Raw genomic sequence first — 23,456 nt, 5'->3', positions numbered from 1 at the left:
GGGGTTATAATAAATTGACAGGTGGCTTGAAGGCGCATGCACACACAGAGAGAGCAATGCTAGAGAACATGTTTTTTTCAGGCTAGCAAGTTAGTTATGTCTCTTTACTTTATCAACAGTTAAATTGGAAATGATCAGAACTTCCTTTTTATTAATTGAGAGGAGAATATTTCAAGGAGGTTATTTGTAAAATGAATGCCATCAATGGCCATCAATCATAAATTTTATTCCCAGTGGCACAAAGGGATAATTCTGATGGAACAATGGGTACTCACATAATGACTTGGCAATTTACTTATCCCTATAACCCTTTTTGAACAAAGCACAGTGAGATTAGATCCTCTGTGCATGTTCACAAGTATATATAAAGCAAGGAGATGAAGAGAGGAACAGGCGGGGCTGCACTGAAGACTGGGATTTAATCCCTAAAATGCCTAAATACTCTAAAGGCATCAGATCCTGATCTTGGAGGCTAAGCAGGGTCAGCCTTGGTTAGTACTTGGAGGAGGGACTCCCGACAAATACTAGGTACTGGAGGCTGTTTTTCACATGAAGGAACTAGAAAACCACCTCTGAGTATTGCTCGCCTAAGATAACCCTATGAAAAATTCATGGGATTACCCGTCGATTGACAGATAACTTGGAGGCACATACACAGACTAAGCAAACCACTTTTTTATTTTGTTAGCTGCTAGCAGGCAGCTTTTCTCCTCTGGTTGGTTCCCCCCCAACAAACCAGGGAAAGAATCCAGGGTTTTTTCTTGGCTTCCTTCTCTTGTTGGGAGGGGGAAGAAAACTAGAAAGGGGAAGCTACTGGCTTCAAGACAACCTTCTGAACCAGAGATGGAGTGGAGGTCCAATGTTTAGCTGCCCCCGTTGCAAGGGAGGGCAGTTGAAAAGCATTTCTAAAAGGCCAGGGTTTCCATGGATTTTGTGTCAGGACAAAAGCTCTGAATAAAGAGAATGCAGAGTGTAAACTCTAGTAGGCTATATAAATGAGGAGACAGCTTGTACAAAATCTTTATAAGAGTTTGCAAGCCCTTTCGCTAGAGTTGGCACAAACAGAAGCACTTTTGAAAAAAGATAATTCAGTAATTTTTCTCATGTAGCATCACTGTGAGGAAAATATGCTTTATTTTAGAGGCCATTCTTGGATTTGAGCCAGATCTTTTTGTGAGCTCCTGCCACAGGATCTGCATGCTATAGAGCAAGCAACTGAACAGGAGCCCTTATTTTGTGTAGATATTGAAAATATGATCAGATAAGTGCTTGGAGCAATAGTCGGTTCCTCAAGCTTGGCTTTACCTTGGTGTGGCTTGAACATATTTGACAGCATAGTGGATTTTATGATCCTTTGGGGGGAAAAGCTGTACAGACTTCTCTTCAGTTTTATGAGCCAAATCTGAAGTGGCATAAAGTTGAAGTTCCCTGAAATCATTGAGGCTATGGTAAATTACTTTAGCTGATGACCTTCCTTTTAAAGTTCTCAATTCATTCTATTGAAGCTTTCCTGTTCATAGAATGTGTTATATCTCTTAGGAAGGTTTAGTGTAAGAGAGTGCCCTACCCTTGAATGAAAATATAGCCATTGGAGATTCATTTGTAGAATGATGTTGCATTCAGTTTGTAGGAGCTCTTATTCAAGGAGATGGAGATAAAGTAGTAGTATTTTGTTTGTTCATTCTTGTTGCCTCCTGCTGTTCCAAATAATTAAAAAAAACCCACCTTGGTATAATATATGCCATCCCTTACTGTGCTTTCCCCATCTTCTCTTTATTGGGATCAGCATAATGTCATAACCAAGATTCCTGTTCTTGAGATCCCCATGTTTTGATGCATATATCTGTGCTGTCAAGACCTGAGTGCATATGTAACCCACATTGTTATTGATGTCATTATTAAGAGTTGGGTGCAACAGGAGTATGGTATAAAATCATTTCCAAAAGAGGATTTATCAATTGCCACCTCCCTCTTGCTTTCAGTAACAGCAAGTATGCATGCTCAGAAAACTTTCCCCCTCAGACTATTTTCCCATCAGCAAGAATGTAAGAACAGCTGTGAAGGGAAACTCATCTGTTTTAAAACATTACAGCCATTCAAGAGGAACATAGAAGATGCCAACACTGAGTAGAACTGTGAGATTCACTCAAGGATTTGAAAAACCAAAAGAAAATTAATTGTTAGGAATTATTACTTGTTTGTATTTGTAAAGAGGGGAAATGCAAATAAAGCTATTAATGGGAGGTCTACTGTCTCATTTGAAAGAACCCTGCCTAACTGTTAGTGAATAATGGGTTACACCTAGATCCCTTCACTGAATTATGATATGAAATACTGTAGGATCCTATCTAAAATAATCATGTGGTGAAGAAATGGGAGCCAAGTTGTTTAGGGCAGAGTTCCTTGGCTTCATCATTCAGAATTCCTCATTATAGACTCTACTATCTGGGCTTTTGAGAGTTGAGATCCAAAACATTCAGAGGATCAAGGGTTGAAAACCATGTTTAAAGCTTCAGATGTCCACAACAAGACCTTGCTGAATTGGGGAAACAAATGAGGGTAAGAGGATGGGTGCAGCAGCCATTTCATTTCTGTGAAAAGGGCTATGAAAAAGAACAGCTGAGGTGTCTGATTATGTGGTTCTTCATTCCATGACTTCTGTTCTCTGATCTGGTGATAGTCCTATCAAGGGACCCTACAAAGTCTGTATGTTGTATTAGCATTTGTCATCCAAATGGATTGGTGGCATAATGTTGTCCATGTGTTTGCTTCCCAAAGAATGCATCCATTTTGAGGGCATGTGCCTTTTGAAGATATTCTGTCTTTAAGTTTTCTTCCTTTTTTTCCTTTTCTTATTTACTTGTGCCACTAAAGCACCAGCTGTGGCTTAGTGGATGAATTTGAGAGAGTTTATTAATTCATTTAACTAGTGATATTAATATGCAATATGTACAATAAATTGTTTGACTAATCACAGCATTTAATGAACAGTTGGCATGTATTACTTTGCAAACTTTGTTTTCTTTTGTTCACTGCTGGCCTTTTTCTGTGGTCAACAGCATTTTTATATGACAGTGGAGTGGGCAGAACTTCAGGGCAACGTGTTATGGTTTGCATTCAAAGAATTGCCTCAGAGGGTGTAGGACTCTTTTTTGGATTCTTTTAAACAATGCTTGGATGGGTATCTTTATTTTAATTTATTTTAGTTGCGCATTCCTTCATGGCAGGAGGATGAATAGATGATGGCCTTTGTGGCTCCTTTGAACACTAAGATTCTATGAACTGAGAGGGTAAAGAGGAAAAATGTATGACTGAAGAATTGACACAATCTAAGTGGTATACATTTTGCAGTGGAGCACCACCATGTACAGCAGACTGCAATAAAGGATGAGAAAGAGACAACAGGGGGGGGGGGGGGATACCAGTATAGCATATAGAGTATTGTGTGCTGTAACCAGCATGCACAAACTTATTATTGCTGTTATTGTTGTATTTATATCCTGCTTTCCCCCCAAAATAGGGACTCAAAGCAGTCCACAAGTGAAAAGAACAATGCAATCAAAAGCATACAAAAATTAACATTAAAATAGAATTAAACTATTTATAGTAATAAAGCAATTCAGCCTCAAGTTAAAAGAATAAAATACAATTAAAAGGCAATAAAAACCTTTAGTTTTAAAACCTGACCAAAGAAAAAAGTTTCAGCCTGGTAATTGAAGGACAAGAAGGAAAGGTCCATTCTGGCCTCCCTGGAAAGGGAGGCCTAGTGTAGGGGCAGGCATAAAGAAGACCCTTTCTCACGTCCCCATCAACTGTGCTAATGATGGTGGTGGGACTGAGATCAACAACCTTTTCTAGTTTAGGGACCTCTCCCTTCATGCAACTTCATTGCACTAGATCAGAAACATTTCTCTTTAGAGTGGACTGTGTTTTTTGCTAGCAGAAAAGCATCTTTGGATCGGAGCCTACGTTTAGAGTATATTAAAGATAGTTTGTGAGAACTAGGCCTTTCTCCCAGGAAGACAATGATTTGAAATACATTTTCAGAATATTGAGATTAACTGATGGTGACAGGCTGGAGGGGGTGGGTAACTAGTGTTCCAAATAAGTACTACCATGGGATGAGGCAGATGCATAGTTTCAGAGTCAGCTGTTGAGACTAACATTTCTAAGATGGAAATAAATAGACTTGATTAAAACAATAGGAACAAGCTTTGGGTGGGAACCCCTAGTCCCTTGTCTTGTTAACTCACACAAAATTAGAAATTGGAATGAGCACTGGCTCCCCTTTTTGAGGTAGATGGTTCCAAGAAACCTTATTTTCCCTGCTAATATTTTTGCAGGGATCAGTTTGAATCGAATTATGTGGGACAGCTGTGAGTGGTGGGTGGGTGAGTCAGAAAGAACTTTTCTTCATTCCATATCAACTCTGCTATTGAAGCAATTTAAAGGTGACCTTACAAAAAATAGTGCTTCTATCTGTTATTATTATTTTAAAACTGCCTTCAGAATTTCAGCTCTTTAAAGACATCCTGACAATTTGTTTCAGCTATACGATTCCAACATATTGTTCCAAGTAAGAAGATAAGTGATTTCTTACTTTTATGTTTTTGAAGTCCAGAGAATGTGTGTCTTTTATTTTATTTTTTTAAAGCATTTTTAAAGGCATTTTGTGAGGTCCTTGTTAAGGCGACTTTTTATGTGTGTTCATGGTACTTCACAGATGATGCTTTCTGTCTTCCAACTCTAGGTAGTATCTGCTTTGCTAATCATTCACTATATCCTTGAAAGCTTCCACTGTGACTTTGGATGGGGGGGGGGGGGATTCTGTGATGTTAAAAATATCAGTAATGACAGCCAAAGCATTAGGAAGAGTGTTTAATGTTGCCATATGCCTTTCAACTGTCACAATAAATCACCAGATTAATGAATTAAGGCTTGCTTTTGTACTCAGAATGAGAATTTTTGTGTGCAATAGTAGCAGCCTTAACAAGCCATGTTGGAGGAGGGATTTACAGTGAATAGTCACTTGAATACTGGATAATGATAAAAAAAGAAACCTCACTGTTTAAAGTTAGCAGGCTTCCATTACCATGTTGACAGACCCCATTAAAGTCACACAAGAGAACATAACTGATGATGTAGCTAAACTGTGACTTTTCATAGTTTCATTGTAAACATGGTAAAATTTATGGTTGGCATTTTATGGTATTATGTTGACAGAATTAAAGCTAGAGTTTTTTTGATGCAGTTCAGCAACTTAATTTAATTAGGTTCCCATAGCACTTGTCAAAGAAGAATGTAACACTGTGTTTTGATGTGGCACAATTTAAAAGGAAAACAGAAAAACTACAATGATTGTTTGCCTTGACTGAAATCGTACAACCTTGTTCTGCAAATTGTAATAATCTCAGTTCAAGGGCATACAGAAGTAGATCTTCAGAAATATTCAGAAATTGATGTGGATTTAAGATGAGGACATCTCATATAGTTCTGCTATTCTTCTCAACCACAGAACTTCTCACCACGTGACATCTGATTGTGTTCAGTAAATAATTCTGATAATCTAATCTCCCATCTGCCAACAGATTACAGAGAATCCCATATGATATATCTTTGTCCTTATCAGGGAATACAAGGACAAACAATTTTAGAAGAAGTAGGGCAGGAAGCAACAGCAACAGCTTTGACTAAATACTGAACCCCCTTAATTAGCAGACAAAAAAAATATTGAGGTGAGATTTTGGTGAAGATTCAAATGGCAGAGAAAAAGTTAAAAAATATGTTTAAAATTATGAAAGCTCATCCATTCCTTCTTAAACCATCTGATATGGGGGACCAGCAAGGGTTTTCTCCCTGTGCTCCAGTGGCAGACACCATATTTGTGGCTCTTTAGAGGCTGTTTTTAAGCAGATGCTGGATGGCCATCAATTGGGGATGCTTTGATTGTGAGTTCCTGCATGGAAGAATAAAGGGGTTGGACTGGATTCCCTGGAGAAAACAGGGAAACTCTCAAGCAGCAAAGTGCCCTAGTTCCCTTGATGCTTTTCCCTTTTGCACCCCAAAAACAGAGGGAGGGTTTAGAGAATAGGGCGCTGGGGAATGGGGTGGGCTGAGGGGAGGTCAGAGGCTGAGGAGGGTCAGGGGCTCATGGCAGGGAAAGGGATTCAGGAAGGGGCAGCGGGGCTACAAAGAGGGTCTTCCCTGGTGGGGGCTTTTCTTCTTTCTATCTCTGGCAGTGGAGGGGGGAACTGCCAACCCCTAACCCAGTCCACAACTTCTATCACCTTCCATGCCAACCTGTGGCAATTCTTCTGCCTGATCTCAGGTCAGAAAAAATAATTTAAAAGTCGCTGTTTAAAGCCTAGGAAAGTTTTGCAACGGAAAGTGCTCTAGCAGTAGCCCTGGGGATGACAGGCACATTTGTTTTACCTGCCTGAACAGGGTTGGCACCGGGGGACAAGCGTAGACCCAGCCCCCAGCCCATTTTACCCTGGTCTTGGCCCAGCTGCCCCATCCCTCGGCCCAACAAGGGCCCCCATTTGTCGCTCACGGAGTGTCTCTCGTCCTTTTCTTTGCTTGCGGTGCTGAGTTTAGCCCTTGTCCATGTGCCTCAATGCTGCTGCTTCCACTGTCCATCTCAGAGACAAGGGACAGATTCAGAACCAGAAGCAAATGAATGTATGTGAGACATACACTTGGTGGCAAATGGGCCACTTGATGCAAGAAAACCAAGGAAGGGCAGCTGTGAACGTTGTACAGTTTACAGACAGCGCCTGGAGTTTAATTGCAGAGATGACAGTGAGGTGGATGTTTCTTTGAAGACAATGGAGGATGTGACAAGTACTTTCCACTCATTTTTTGACGTCAATCTGCAAAAGACAAATTCACAAGCACAGATTAAGCATCAGTAATAGTATAAAAATAATGACTATAATAACAATAATAAAATTTATTTATATCCCGCCCCTCTACAAAATGCAATTGGGGTGGCTTACAAAGATTAAAAACATACATTCCAAACCCTCAAACCGGAAACTAATGGGCAGCTAGTGAAGTGATCTTAAGATCGGTGTTATATGGTCTCTTCTAGATGTACCAGAGACCAGCCTGGCTGCCATGTTCTGAACTAATTGAAGTTTCCGGACCAAGCACAAGGATAGCCCCATGTAGAGTGCATTACAGAAATCAAGACATGAGGTTACCAGCGCATGTACTGTGGTCCCAAGGTCCCTGACGTCCAGGAAAGGGCGCAGCTGGCGTATCAGCCGGAGCTGATAACAGGCACTCCTGACCATCACATTCACTTGGTTTGTCATGTGAAGTGACGGATTTAGGAGCACCCCCAGACTGCAATCTCATCACGTGCTTTCTACAAGTGCGTTGATGACAAAAAAGGCCAATTCAAGAGAAACAGAAGGCACACTTGTAGAAAGCATGAGATGAGTACTCTTGAATCTTCGTTCATGAAGAAAAGCCAGATATAAATAAATAAATAGTGTATTATTTATTACCTTGGGCAATTTTCTTTTTGAACATGCATCTGTTTCAGAATTTTGCACAGGATATATGACGTTAACCTCTATTTTAGGCTGCAATAACAAATAAAGAGGGATCTATTAGAGGAAATTATTTGATGGTGGACATTTTAAGAGGAAGTTCCTGAGAGTAAGGGCTCTTTGACAGTGGAACAAACTCCTTCCTCAGAGATTGTCGTGGAGTCTCCTTTCTTGGAGGTCTTTAAACAGAGGCTGGATGGCCATCTGTCAGGGATGCTTTGATGGAGAGTTCCTGCATGGCAGAATGGGGTTGGACTGGATCAGGGCCCTTGTGGTCTCTTCCAACTCTATGATTCTATGAGCTTACCAGAATGTATTCCTCTGTATTTGATTGTCTTTCCAGTTTCACTAAAGCAGTTGAGCCATCTGTTGATATATAAGGACAAGAGGCCTGGCTTTAGGACCCAGGAAGCTTAGCTTTGGATTCTTGCACCCAGAACGTCATGGATGCAGAAACCACATTACCTGCAGTGCCAATGGGTTTCTAATTACCTGGGGCCACACATTGGCGTTGCCTTGGTAGCAGAGCATTATGGTCATTTTCATTATAGTTTGAATCAAATAATTGTTTGAACCACTTGCTGAAGTCAAAATTCTCTCAAAAATTCCCACTAGCCAAGTTTTTAATTGGTATCATCTGCAGAAAGAACAAGTTATAACACACCATTTTACAAACTGTTTCAAATGGGGTTCTGGGCTATCACACAGCCAATGAAGAAACGGAATAGAGACGGGGAAGAGACCTGCCCTGGCAGCACTTTCCTCTGCCAGCCCACCCAAGAGAAGAAGGCCTTCCTGTGCAATGCAGGTGCCATCTTTTCCTTGCCCTCCTGTCCACCAGCAACCCACCTTATCAACTCCCACCTTCCTGAATGCTGCCTGAAGTACTGTAAAATTACAAACACGCTCGTGTTCTGCTCTTGCATGGAAGTTTACTTTATTTAAGTTTTATTTATTTATTTTTGTATTTTCCTGACTCTCCCAGTGTATCGAAGCAGGATTACAACCAGAAAAATCTCCATACAATGGCAATTATATCTATAATACTTACATATGGTCATGGTTTTCATTTGTCTACAGATAGGCTTGAGGGTTGAAAATTAGTGCTCTGCCAAGTCCCTTTCTTAATAATAATAATAATAATAATAATAATGTTTTATTTTTATCCTGCCTCTCCATAGGTTACAACAATAAAAATACATAAAGAAAAATATATAATTACATACATATGTAAAATTAAATAATCTCCTTATCCCCCTTCCTTAAAACTAAACTACATACCTTGTAATTAGAACAGCAATATTATAAAATACAATTAAAATTATTTAAAATAGCAATAAAGTAGACCAATTAAAATAATAGCTAACTGGCAAGTCAATATTTAGTGTAAATCCCATTAATTCAATCGCCTTAGTCAAATTGGGGGTGTAGACTGAAATTTTGTATGGGAGATACAGTACATCTTTGTATGTGGACTTATATATGTGGGAATTAGATTTGGCCAGGTTTGCAATGTCCATATCCAGTAGATGGTTACTGTTACAGTACTATGTAACAGAGCCAGCAGAGTATGATTGATGCACAACAAGACCCAACATGTATCAGTCCCAATGTACAATGATTCCTGATGTGCATCCGGACACTGTCCAGAGAATGCCGATGCACTTTGAGCTCTACTGATCCATTTCAGCATGCCCTCGCTGGTGTCTCATTACACAGTTTCACAATTCACTAACAGGGGTTCTTACCATGTCTACTACATTGTTAAATATCTGTAAAGTTATATAACTTAGATCATGATATAGGATTCTGGATATCCATTAGATTTAGGCACCATTTTTGCTACGTGGATAGTGAGTCATACTGGAATAACAGGAAATGGTTAGCAATTATCACCATCTTTGTGTACACAAAAATGGATTGCAAGTATCATTTGAGAAGTGTAATTTACTGCCAAAGGATTAACATATGATGGTTTTATGTATGCAGAATTTAACATTTTAAGGGGAGGGGGCTTCTCTTTTTAACATTATTGATTGCCAGAGAAACTATATACGTCTACTCAGAATTAAGACCCATACTCCTATATAAATGTAAATAGGATTGCAGCCTTAATGTTGGGAGACCCAGCACAGTCTAGTGGTTGGAGTATTGGATTACGACTCTGGAGATCAGGGTTCTTGGCCATGAAACCCACTGGGTGACCTTGGGCAGGTGTCACTCTCTCAGACTCAGAGGACGGGAATTATCACAAACGTGGTTATGCTAGGCTTGTTTTAAATTCCACTGATATAACAGAATGTCTGTGTGATCAGAATTCAAGGTTTAGGTTGTAAACTTGTAGACAATTCCCTGGAAATAAGTTGCATTGAACTAATGGGACTTACTTCTGAACAGACATACATAGAATTGTGCTATTAGAAACCCAACATACTCTCATTTCTTATCTGGATTTGGAATAAACCTTGGGCCAAAGAAGCAGATCATATTTCCATGTCTTTTGACAGATTCACATCTGTGGAGGTAACCCTTTTCTACAGCTTAATCAAAAGCAGAAGATAATGGCTCTTCTGGACTGTCTTGACCTGAAAAATGCAAATGCTATGCCAACTCCAATGGAAGTATGATTCTTAAAGGACACTAAGGGGCTTGACAGACCGCCCATAACGGGTGGCCTGCAGCTGCCCCTTTTAGCACCAGATCGTGGCCATGGCAACTACATGCTGTGGCCCTGATCTCTGCTTGTTGCACTCTGGAAAAGCACCATAGCTGCCAACGTGTGGCTTTTCCACGCTCCTTTGGCACTGTGTCTTGCAGACACAGCACCAGATGAGCACCATGTGGTGTGTGGTGCGGCGTGTGGTGTCAAGCTGGCCTGAGGACTTGCGTCATGTGGATGTTACACCCCGACGCCACCCACAGGCCGGCCTTTCCTGCCGGTCTGTACAGCCCCTAAGAAATCTGAGCCTTTGAGGAATGGAGACAAGTATAGGACTGCAGTTGGAAAACTCCTATACATAGCCAATTTCACCAAATCTGATATTGCAAATGCTGTTGGAATTTTATATAGAATGGACAGCTCTTCATCTGAGAGAGATTTCATTGCAGTAAAGAGAGTTGCCAGATACTTAAAAGGAACTGCAAATCACAAACTGATGCTGCCAGCCTGTGACCAACCTCAACTGATGGCCTATAAGGATGCAGAGCTGGCAGACAGAAAATCAACCAGTGGAAACTTGATCTTCTTTGGTGGAGGAGATATAAGTTGGACAAGGAAGAAGTAATCCACATTTGCATATTCTTCCACTGGTGCTGAGTGTGTTTCAGCAAAGGCAGCATGTGATGAAATAAAATGGCTGCACAATTTATTTTTGGACTTTGGAATAACAGAGCCCAAACCAACCATTTTGATGCAGATAATCAAAGCTGCATCAAGATTTCTGAAAGATTTCTGATCCACCATTTAAGAGCTAGAAAAAGAAAAGGAAACATTATAATTCTTATGCCTTTAATTAACTCAATGGCTCACAAGAGGCAACAACAGCATTTTACTCGCGAATTTCCAATGGTAGGAGAGGCCTCTAAGGAGTGGTGTATTCTTCTTGGCTGTATGTCTCTTCATTTCTCTCAATATAGAGCTTGCTGATAGTGGCGTACATATGCTCTTTTGACCGGTGGTGGCGGCAATGTATTTCCGTTGATGTTTCTATAGCAGTTCTATAGCCACGGCTCCAAGTCACTGGTTGTTTTATGCTGCCAAAAATACAGAGCAATCATAGCCCCAATGAAGCCACAGCAAGATCCAAAAAAGAATAAACTAATGTCGTCCATTTCAAGTTTCAGCTGTTTATAGTAGTTGCTTCATCTCCCACCTTTCTATGTAAGATGAATGCGTGAGTTCTGACTTAAACTCAGAGCTGAAGAACCGAAGAACCAAGGAATTGTGCTTTAAACATAGCTAAAGGACCAAACAAGATGGTTGAGCTTTGTGGGTGCTGTTGACGCATCCGGGAAACATGTTCATTAATTGACAATAGGATACACCTGTAATTACACAAAGGAAACTGGTTACTACCCACAGTTGATGCTGCCTGTGACATTCTCTCATTCCCATCTTATCTTATGACAGCTTGATTGTTGATTATGTATAGGCATGCCATATCCCGCCTGCAGGCAGGACAGTCACGGTTTTGGTGGTCCCGGTCCAGTCCTGGCCCGTTTACCGCCAACTCACAGTTTTCGGCCTGGGCCCTGGGCCCACCCACCTCCTCCTCCGCTGTCTCCTCCACACCCACCCATTGCCATGGCCAGATGGCCACCCACCTCCTCCTCTTCCTCCTCCTCCTCCATGTGCTCCACTTTATTTTAATTACTGGGTATCCTTAAAAATATACAAGTCTGCCTGTTTTTTTTAATTTTTTAATTAATTTTTATTATTAAAAATATACAAGTTTGCCTCGTTCTGACAATGATAGTTATGATGATGATGATGATGATGATGATGATGATGTCAGTCAGCTTCTGAGGCATGCGCTCACTGTTTCTGAAGCCGAGACAGTGTGACTTTCCAAAGTTTTTTTTTATTTTTTGGTGCTTTTAATCCTAACAAGTCTGCCTTGTTGTGACAGTGGTGGTGGTGGTGGTGGTGGTGGTGGTGGTGGTGGTGGTGGTGGTGGTGGTGGTGGTGGTGGTGGTGATGGTGATGGTGATGGTGATGGTGATGGTGATATTGATATCAGCGAGCTTCTGAGGCATGGCCAATGTAAGTTGCTCTGATTTTTACAAACTCATGCGCAGTGAAGAAAAATCAAAGTACCTTGATTTTTGAGAAGTACAGTTGGTGCAAGAAACCTGAAACCGAGGGCAAATCCACTTCTTGTTAAACCACCTTGACATGTTCATTATGCATAGTCATATTAACCCATGTTCAGTGTGAAACCCAAAAGGTTTGGTTATGCCATAAGCCTCTCAAATATGCAAGAGGCCATGTTAAATAAAGCCATGTCAAATGCCCAAATGTGCTTTGTGTGTGTTTTGGAATTGGGGGGGGGGAGTGTTTGAACAGAAAGGGAAGTACATTTCTGCCATCTATCTAGGAATAATGCCAAAATGTCCTCCATTTTGGGCATGCCTAAGAAACATGCGTTTATATTAATGCTTTTTTAAATTATTATTTTTTTTAGTTGGTTGCGTGTCCTCCACTTTAAAATTATGTCCTACATTGGGGCAGTGGTAAATTTTGTCCTACATTTGTTTACATTTGTCCAGGTTTGGAGGTTGACAGTTATGGCAACCCTACTCATAGGTTACACTTTCTTTCTTTCTTTCTTTCTTTCTATGTAAAATGAATGCGTGAGTTCTGACTTAAACTCAGAGCTGAAGAACCGAAGAACCAAGGAATTGTGCTTTAAACATAGCTAAAGGACCAAACAAGATGGTTCCGTGCAGAGCATTGATGTGACGAAAGTATTTGGCAACCGAGGCGAGGAAAGTCTGAAAACTTGGAAGCTGAAGCGGGGTGCCGTCCAGGTGTGACGAACCATGACCGGGAAGAACCTTATCTCCTGAGTCGCCATGATGAAGAACTGACAGGACAATGGAGGACTTTGAACAGAACGAGTTGCTTTGAACACGAACTGATCCGAACAACCTGTCTGTCCTCCCAAAAGAGGAAGTTGAGTAATGGGCTGCAATATTGCAAGACTTCAGCAGCCAAGAGCCAGAGAGAAGAAAAAGTATAAAGACCCTGGACTTTAATCTCCATTTTGTTGGCATCTACCGCGGCAACGGTGTCATCCCCAGCCTTCGAGAACACCTGATCAATGTTCGGCGGAAGGAAAGTGTGTGTGAGTATTGTACGAATGTGTGAGTGAAAGAGCTCTTGATAATCAATGTTTGTGTTACTTTTGTGATTCAATAAATGTTACATGCATAGTGTTTAAAACGAAATTTGGTGTCTAAATAGGTCCACGGAAGGAGAGGTTTTCATTACACGCTCTCAGGATAAACAGGTTGCCCTTACAATCTTGGGCATAACATCTAAGTTGGTGTGGTCAGGCAGTCATTGGCTTGTGGTCCTACATTGGTAGTACTGATGTGTGCAGAAGTGATCCACACAACTGAAGAAGCAGTAGGCTGTATAGCCATCCATGCTCTTATTGTTGTGCTGCCTTTTTCTTTTTGTGGCCCTGATGGCCATACATTGGATGTGGCTATTTGTGGCTGAAAGGTCTACACATAAAAACTTTCTTGGGAACTAGATCTCATAGCCTTCTAGCTCTCAAGGGAGCCTATCCGTGGAGAGATTGATATGTTTACATTCTGCCTGCTAGCATCTGCAGCCAAAACCTTAGCTTAGAATCCTAGTAGGTACACCATTGCCTTGTTGTGAACTTTTCATCTCTGTTTTTTCCTCATAGAATGGGGAAAGATTCCCTCTTCTCTTAGTAACCTCAGTGGTGTTGTTTAGGAAATGTTTTTTTCTTCCTGTTAGCGGTACTTTATTCAAATTATATTCTGCAGAAAATTATATGGAATGATGGTTTGGAGTTTGCACAGTTGTTCCAGTATCTGTTGAAACTGCCTTCTGTGCAGTTTTCAACCATATGTCCCAATACAGAATAGTGCTATCAAGAAGTGAACCATTCATCTTTTGAGTGCAACTTCTTAGCATATTGGTTAGGCTGCAGATTGCATCAAGCTGTTCCTAATAACAGTGTTGAAAGCTGTATGATCTTGACTTTGGTACCTCTGGAGGTTAATTTAAACAGAATCGCTAAAGAGAAATGAATATGCAGGTTTTGAAAAGCACCTATGAGCAAGGAAAAATTAAAGTCATATTGAAATTAACAATGCTACTTGAAATACAGTTTCCAAAGGTTGTACTAAAACACAGACTGGCTGGGCTGATATACCACAACACACTAGAATTCAGTGATATCCTAGTTTGTTGTGCAGGTACAGCAAGCTGGCTCCTGTGTTCATTTGTTGCTATTTACACCAGGAGCAGCTAAACAGGTCATGGACATTTATACCATGGTTTATTTAGGATGATGTTTGAACCTGGCATGGGCCAACTCACTCATCATTTTTTCCCTAACTTGTTTATCTCACTTATTAGTTGAAACAACAAGCCGGAGAGTCAACTCTTGCTGTATTCAAAGGTCATGCTAAACTGCTGATCTTTTCTGAGTGATGTGAGGGCCTTCTCCAACTTAGCCCTAAGGTAGTCTTTGAGGCACAATGAAATGTGTCTACAAAAGTCTTCAAGAATAATATTACTAGTATGCAGACCACAATCTAGTATGGTTTTACGGGACGAATTTTCGTTTTCAGGCACAGGGCCTGAAACTGTGGACGAAATGCTTGAAAGAGTGTGTCTGACTAGGGATATAACAATCATTTGTTGTAGTTCACATAGATATTTGTTTTCACAGCCCCTTTACATTTCTATTTATGCACCGAGAAATTTTCAGAGGGTTCATTTGCAAATTAAGTAACTGGGCAGGCAGTTCTCTTTGAAATGTGATGTTCTTGATGTTTTTATTGCTTTATTTCTTCAGTGCAATTAAACAGCAGGGGTGCAATAGAGTCTGTGCATCTTCGTTGGGAAGGTTTAGCAACAAGGAAGTTGTTCTTAGTGTATTGACAGTAAAATGATGAAATTGTGTTGTTGTCGTTCTGGTGGTTTTTGCAAATAACTGGTTTCAAATTTTTCAACCCTAAAACAGAAACTGTCACACAGGGACAGTGCAGGTACGTTGGTATAGTTTATGAGGAAGATTCAGTGAAGGCAAGCTGGAATCAATTTTCTAGTTCAGTGATGGCGAACCTATGGTACGTGTGCCAGAGGTGGCACTCAGAGCCCTCTCTGTGGGCACACATGCTGCCGCCCTAGCACAGAGTTTGCCAGAGTTTCTTACTAGAAAGCCAGAGGGACGTGGCACTTTGCAGTAAATAAGTGAGGTCTGGGTTGCAGATTGGGCACTCGGTCTGTAAAAGGTTAACCATCACTGTTCTAGTTCATCTCCTTATGTGTTGCAATCCAACTTGAAGAAGTGTTCTGTGTAGCCCAGGAAACACACAAACTGTGGTGTGACAGTAGTCTGCAGAGCCAGCTCCATGAAGAGACTACAAAAATCATGCAGTTGTATCAATCCATATCTATCAGAGCTTGGAAACATTACCTTTTTTGGACTACAGCTTCCATAGCTGGATGGGGGATTATGGGACCTCTAATCCAAAACTTTTCCAAGCTCTAATTGTCACCCATCTCTCCCCTTCCCCCTCTTTCTAGTACATACTATAGTGCACAATTTATTTGGTTCAGGTAATACACATAAAATACTGTCCAATTTAGTGGTTATTATTTGATATCATTGGACTTAGCTCTAGAGCTAGTAGTAGTAAGATTTTTTCGGTCATTGACCAATATACAAAATAACTTGATAAAATAATAATTGCAAAATACAATTATTAATAATTGTTAAAAACAATTTCAGATACAAATTCACGGTCATGTTATACACATACCAGTTTTCTTTTTCTTTTCTTTTTTTAAATCAGGTAATAATAAAATGTATTCTGCACTTGAAAACAGGTCTATCCCACTGTTCCCTCAGGAACTCCTGGAACACAGTCCTCCCTTGGACTTACCTGTTCCCTCAACTGTCAAATCCCAACTGTCTCTCTTCTCTAACATATGGTTATGTTGGTCAATGAAATCTCAGTGATAAATGATACTAACCCGTTCATCAATATTCTACATAACATCATATAAATATCAGGTTTTATATATAATATATTTTTAAATACTTGTTTTATCAGTAACCATTACCAGCTTAAGTATCTTTGGGATTTTTCTGTATGTTTCACTTTTAAACATATGTCTAATCTCAATTTTATCTGTTATGACTACTTACCATACTTTTCTTATATGGACAACTATGTCTAAAATGACTTGGTTTTCCACATTCATAACATAATCTGTTACCAGGGTTTGTTTGTTCTTTCTTAGACCAGTGGTCTCTCTTATGGTCCTCAGCGTCATATTCTCTCGACACAACACTTTCCCCCTCAGTTTCAGATGTTTTCTTTTGTTGCCAAGGTTGAAAATTGTTATCATTGTTATTCCTCTCTTTTGAGGTATGCCAGATTTTGGGATTTCTTTTCTCACTTTCTGGAGATTTTCCCTCTGTCCTGACCAATTTTCTACCATCTTCCCTGATTAAAGCCGATGCATCTAGTAACTTGGCTGCTTCAGCTACGGTTTTAGGCTGTCGGTCCTGAACCAACCACCTATATTCCTGTGGAATGACGTTATAAAACTGTTCCAAGCCCATTAGACTTTGTAACTCGTCCTTTGTTGTTATTTTAGACCCCTCAATCCAACTTTTTAATGAATAATAATAATAAATTTTATTTATGTTTATCCGCCTCTCCCAGTGGATCGAAGCGGGGTTACAGACTAAATAAAAGCACAAAGTGTTTACATTAAAATTCAATTACAAACAGGTAAAAACAATAAAATATCCAACATCAGACAATAAAAATAGCATCAACAAGCAAGGCAGGGATAATACACAGACAGGGGCACATCATTCATATCAGGGGAGTATTCATATCAGGTGGGGTATGCTCGGCTAAAGAGCTTGGTTTTAACTGCTTTTCTAAATGTCTCTAATGAGGCTGCCGAGCGGATCTCCTCAGGAAGAGTGTTCCAAAGTCTCAGAGCTGTTGTTGAAAAGGCTCTTTGCGAGGTAGTAACGTACTTGGAAGTTGCTATTTCTAATAAGTTCTTACCCGATGTTCTGAGAGTGCGGGGCGGATTATATAGGGAGATGCAGTCCCATAAGTAACTCGGGCCCAAGCCATGTAGGTCTTTATAGGTAATAACCAACACCTTATACTGTGCCTGGAAGCAAATAGGGAGCCAGTGAAGATATTTTAAGACAGGTGTAATATGGTCGAACCTTGATGAACCGGTGACCAATCTGGCTAGCTGCCATATTCTGCACTAACTGAAGCTTCCAAACTCAGTACAAGGGTAGCCCCATGTAAAGCACATTACAGAAATCTAGACGAGAGGTTACCAGAGCATGTACCACCATTTCAAAGTCCCTTCGGTATAGGTAGGGTCACAGTTGGCGTATCAACTAAAGTTGATAGCAAGCATCTCTGGCCGTCGCATCTACCTGAGATGTAAATTGCAGGGACGAGACTTCTGGCCAAGATGGCGAGGTGAGAAGCCGCAAACCACAGTCGCGCATGGTAAGCTGCTCCTTCCGGGGTGATTTTGGCTGATTTTCAAGCCAACGAATTCCCTCTGCGAAGGGGGATTCGGATGGGCCCACGGGGTTCTGAACAGGACCCTGACTAGCACCCCAAGGGGGAGTTTTTTTCCCCTCTAAAGAGTTGCGGCCAGGGAACGGAGAAGGACGTGGGCAGCCCGCAGCCTCGGAAAGGGAGTCTAAGACCGACTCAAATCTCGCTGTAGCCGGTTCTTTCAGGCAGAAGACAAGCCTTTAATTATAGTGACTGAAATCAACAATAGCCTTTGCAAAAATAACTACACCGAGTTTGAGAAAGAACATTTTTCAGGGAAAGTGTGACCCCATCCAGGACAGGTTGACAAATTTTCTTCCTTAGGCCCGAGGAACCTATCATGAGTACTTCCGTTTTCTCTGGATTCAGTCTGAGTTTGTTTTCACTCATCCAGCCCATCTGCATCCCATCTGGGTAATAATCCAATCTGCAAACCATCTGGGTGTACGTTTCATCCCCCTTTCTTTTACCCTTGACCATTACCTCAGAGATTACCGTCACTGACTTATGCCTCCTTATTTGAACTGTTGAACTTTTTACTTTCCAAGTTCAAATCAAATCTTGGGTTTCCGGTAACTCGAACTCAGAACCTGGTAACAGCAATTGTCTCCAGCACACTTCTCATCATATTTTCAGCCACTGGATTTTACATATCCCGATGCTGCCTGCCAAATTATGTAATGAAGCTTTCCTATTGTGCCACCAAATTATGTGAAGGCCCTGTCCAGTCAGCCTTCACTCTAACGCTGCCACCAATTTATGTTATGCACTCCACAACAAATTTATTTATTTATTTATTTATTTATTTATTTATTTATTTATATATATATATATATCCCGCTCTTTTCCCAGGACTGGGACTCAGAGCGGCTTACAGCATTAAAAAAAAAGTAGAATTCTTTTTCTGTTTCAAACCATCCCAATCCTGGTCAATGAGACACCTTTCGTCCAGTGGAATAAGGACATAAGTAAATTTGTGGGGGGGGGGGGGCAAGAAACCCAGAGTCCGATTTAAGGTTATGCAGGACGAGGTTTGTCGCGGGGGGTTGGGTCTGCCAAACCTTAGAATTTATTTCCACGCTTGCTGTTTTGAGTGTCTTGTGGAATGGTTCAAATTGGATGACAAATATTCTTTGAATTTGGAGATGGCCGGAAATGTGTTTGGCGTTCACGCATATTTATTTTATGATAAGATTAAAGCCAATAATGCCTTCTCGCAACACTTTGTTAGGAAGACTCTTTTAAGAACGTGGACTATGTATAAAAAAATAATTTATCCAAAGCTTCCATACTGGACTTCGGTGAATGAAGCTTTCTACAGAAATGACATAATAGCCCCTGGTCGTTGGATTATTTATAGGGATATCTTGATAAGGGATAATAGGGATAATACTGTTTCGATTAAGACTTTTGAAGAGTTGAAAAAAAGAAGGACTCTCTCTGAATTGGTTCTTGTATCTACAATTGAAGGAGAGGTTTGTGTCCGATTTGAAAACTGTTGGGATTGAATATGTACTGGTAGACTTCGATAAGATAATTTTTGGCAAAAAGAGCAAGAGAATATCTAGATTCTATAGGTATTTATTGAAACTTGATATGCATGATGAGCTTGTAAAGCCATCAATTATTAAATGGGTGCAAGATCTGGGCGAGAATTTAACACTCGTGTAAAGTATACTGTATGTGTTGCAATTAGGGAAAATTATTTAAAGATGCAGAACAGGTGGCATTTGACCCCCTTGAAGCTTGCAAAATTTATAAAAACCAAAATCCCTTGTGTTGAAAATGTGGTAAAAACCTGGGATCCTTTATTCACATGTGGTGGTCCTGTGAGTTGGCCAGGCAATATTGGTCTCAAATTTATCGGAAGATGCAGCTGATATTACAGTATAAATTCCCATTCGATCCTAAAATGTTTTTATTGAATATGATTTTGGACAGAACGCTTGAAAATAAGCATGGGGAATTATTATTCTATATGATTTCAGCCGCCAGAGTGGTGTACGCTTCTTATTGGAAAGGCGCCGGACAGCCGTCTTGGAACGAATGGATTATGAAGCTGTTGGATTTCATGGAACTAGATAAACTCATTTGCTATGTGAAAAGTCTAGACTGGGAGAAAACAAAAATAGTGTGGCAGACCTTAGTTTCTTTTATTAAATTAGAAAATATATCCTCCAGCTTTATTTGGTAATATGGGTTTATTTATTTTCCTAGATAAAATGTCATAGTTGGAGGTTAGATTTTACACTCAGAACAAATGCATAAGTAAGAATTGAATATTGTATGTGCAATCTTTATGATGTAATCTTAAACATGCTTGAAGTTGATATATGCTTTTGTAAAATACTGTATTAAGGTCTTTATCTTGGCTTAATCAAGTCTCGATTTCCTCTAGGAAGTGATCAGTGTTAATGATGTAATGTGGTTAATATGGCTTGTATATGTCTATTCTTTTTTATGTATAGGCAATATACGTATATGTTATTTTGTTTTGTATTGCAAAATGTGTGTTTGTTATTTAAAAGAAAAAATACTTTAATAAAGATTATAATGTAAAAAAAATAAAAAAAGTACAATAAAATAAAAAGTACATTGAAAAGAATTTTTAAACTGGTCCAACATCGAACATCCCAGCCTGTCCTTACAGTAATTCCCTTAATGCCTGTGTGAACAGGTAGGTCTTCACCTGCCGGCGGAAGGCCATCAAGGACGGAGCCCTTCTGATCACCCTGGGCAGGGAGTTCCAGAGTCTAGGGGCAGCCACCGAGAAGGCCCTCTCTCGTGTCCCCACCAACCGTGTTTGTGTTGGTGTTGGGAGAGAGAGAGGGGCTTCCCCAGAGGATCTCAGAGTCCGGGCCGGTTCTTACCAGGAGAAACGCTCTGCCAAATAGTGTGGACCTGAACCATGTAGGGCTTTATAGGTAATAACCAGGACCTTGAATTGTGCCCAGAAACAAACTGGCAGCCAATGAAGCTGTTTCAACAGGGGCATTGTATGGTTCCTGTAATCTGTCCCAGTTAATAGCCTGGCAGCAGCTCTTTGAACCAGCTGAATTTTCTGAACACTTTTCAAAGGCAGCCCCATGTAAAGCTCATTACAGTAATCCAAATGGGATGTAACCAAGGCATGTACTACCATGGCCAAATCTGGCTTCTCAAGGGACAGGCGCAGCTGATGTACAAGTTTTAAATGTGCGAAAGCACTCCTGGTCACAGCAGAGACCTGGGCCTCCAGGTTCAAAGCTGAGTCCAAGAGTACCCCCAAACTGCGAACCTGTGTCTTCAGGGGGAGTGTGACCCCATCTAACACAGGCTGGATCCCTATTCCTCGATCTGCCTTCCGACTGACCAGGAGCACTTCTGTCTTGTCTGGATTAAGTTTCAACTTGTTTGCCCTCATCCAGTCCATTACTGAAGACAGGCACTGGTTTAGGACCAGGACAGCCTCCTTGGACAAAACTCTGGACAACCTTTCCCAGTGGTTTCATATATACGTTAAACAGCATAGGGGACAACGCAGAACCTTGAGGGACCCCACAGGCCAATGGCCAGTGGGTCGAACAGGAGTCCCCCAGTACCACCTTCTGAGTTCGCCCCTCCAGGAAGTAACGGAGCCACTGTAGAACAGTATATCCAAGCCCCATCCCAGAGAGGCTGTCTAGAAGAATACCATCATCGATGGTATCAAAAGCTGCTGAGAGGTCCAGGAGAACCAACAGGGACACACTCCCCCTGTCCAGTTCCGTGCGTAGGTCATCCACCAAGGCAATCAAGGCTGTCTCTGTTCCATAGCCAGGCCTGAAACCAGATTGAAATGGATCTTGATAATCCATTTCATCCAGAAACCCCTGGAGTTGGGAAGTCACCACACGTTCCAAAACCTTGCCCAGAAATGGTAGGTTAAACACCGGCCGATAGTTTTTCATTATTGTGGGATCCAAGGATGATTTTTTTAACAGAGGTCTCACAACAGCCTCCTTTAGGCAGGATGGAATTCTGCCTTGTTGTAAGGAGGCATTGATTACCTCCTTTACCCATTCAGCCAGTCCTCCTCTGGCCTGTTGAACAAGCCAAGAAGGACAAGGGTCCAAGATACATGTGGTGGTTTTTACCTCTCCAAGGATTCTGTTCACATCATCAGGCTGCACAAGTTGAAAAGTATCCATTAACACTGGACTGATAGGAGCCAAGGTTACATCTTCTGACAATGTATCAACTGTAGCATCCAAGTCGGAGCGGATCTGAGCGACTTTGTCTGCAAAATGCCATGCAAATTCTTAACAGCGAGCCTCTGAGTGGTCTGTATCATCTAACTGAGGGTGAGTGTATAAAAGGCCCCTGACCACTCGGAACAGCTCTGCTGGCCGACTCCTTGCAGATGCAATGCTGGCAGCAAAAAATTATTTCTTTGCTGCCTGCATTGCCACAGAGTAGGTTTTCAAATAGGCTCTAGCCCGTGTTCAATCACATTCACTCTGAGTCTTTTGCCAACGTCACTCTAGTCTCCGTCTCATTTGCTTCATCACCATCAACTCCCTGGAGAACCAGGGGGCTGGTTTGGCTCCACTCCGTGAGAGGGGACGCTCAGGAGCGATTGTGTCCACCACCCTGGAAACTCCCCAAGAGCCCTCAGGAATCTATCTGGATCCATCAGCCTCCGGGGGGACACCATCCTAATCGGTCCCCCACCCCTGCAGAGGTTCTGAGTCCCAGTGAATCTAAATCTGACCAGATAATGATCTGTCCATGACAATGGAACTGTGGAGAGTTCTTTCACACCAAGATCATCATCATCCCACCCAGTACAGAAAACAAGATCCACAGTGTCTCCAGCAGCATGAGTAGGCTCAGATACCACTTGGGAGAGACCCATGGTTGTCATGGAGGCCATGAAGTCCTGAGCCACTCCTGAAAGGGCAGTCTCAGCATGGATGTTGAAGTCTGACAGTACTAATAGATGTGGAGACTCCAACACCAACCCCGAAACCATCCTGCTTAGCTCAGGAAGGGAGACTGTTGTGCAGCGGGGTGGGCGGTACACCAACAGAATCCCTATTCTTGTCCGGGAATGCTGCCAGCAAACACTGACAGTAGCTGATAACAGAGCCTTTAGCCCAGTGGAAGTAAAGCAGACCTTGTAAAGAAGCAGTCCGAGGGCAGGTCAAGAATACGAGCTGAAGCCAGGATTCCAGAGATTCCAACGTTCCGAAAGTCAAGCCGAAGTCAGGATACCGGGAAACAGCGTGGTCAAACAGTCCAAGGTCAAAGCAGCCAAGAGATAACGAAGTCCGGTCCAAGGTCAAGGTAACAAAGAATTCAGATACTAGGAGCTAGTGCTAGCAGCAATCACGTCGAGGGATCATGCAATAAACTCTAGCAACCAGCATTAGTCTCTCTCCCACTTAAGTAAGGGAAACTCTCCCTCGTGCCACCTGAGGCTGGTTGGCTAATTGCCTCTCGGCAATTCTCTGTGATCTGCGCCTGCAAGCACTCTCGGCCCTTCTCTCTTTGTGAGAAGGCACCTGCAGGCAAGCTTCATCTCCAGAGTCACCACTAGGCTGTGGTACCATA

The 23,456-nt window shown here is 41.4% G+C and overlaps 1 protein-coding gene and 1 pseudogene across 3 annotated transcripts in view; one reads left to right on the top strand and one right to left on the bottom strand.

Annotated features, from left to right (window-relative positions):
• IMMP2L (inner mitochondrial membrane peptidase subunit 2) overlaps positions 1 to 23,456 on the top strand; it is a 625,477-nt gene that overhangs the window by 51,255 nt on the left and 550,766 nt on the right. The gene's annotated exons all lie outside the window — the stretch shown is intronic.
• Positions 10,991 to 22,800, bottom strand: LOC149312261 (uncharacterized; annotated as a pseudogene).

Source organism: Sceloporus occidentalis, unplaced genomic scaffold (assembly GCF_023333645.1).
Source record: "Sceloporus occidentalis isolate IW3139 unplaced genomic scaffold, rSceOcc1.0.p SCAF_5, whole genome shotgun sequence".
Classification (NCBI taxonomy): Eukaryota; Metazoa; Chordata; class Lepidosauria; order Squamata; family Phrynosomatidae; genus Sceloporus; species Sceloporus occidentalis.
This window is presented reverse-complemented; position numbering and strand designations above follow the sequence as displayed.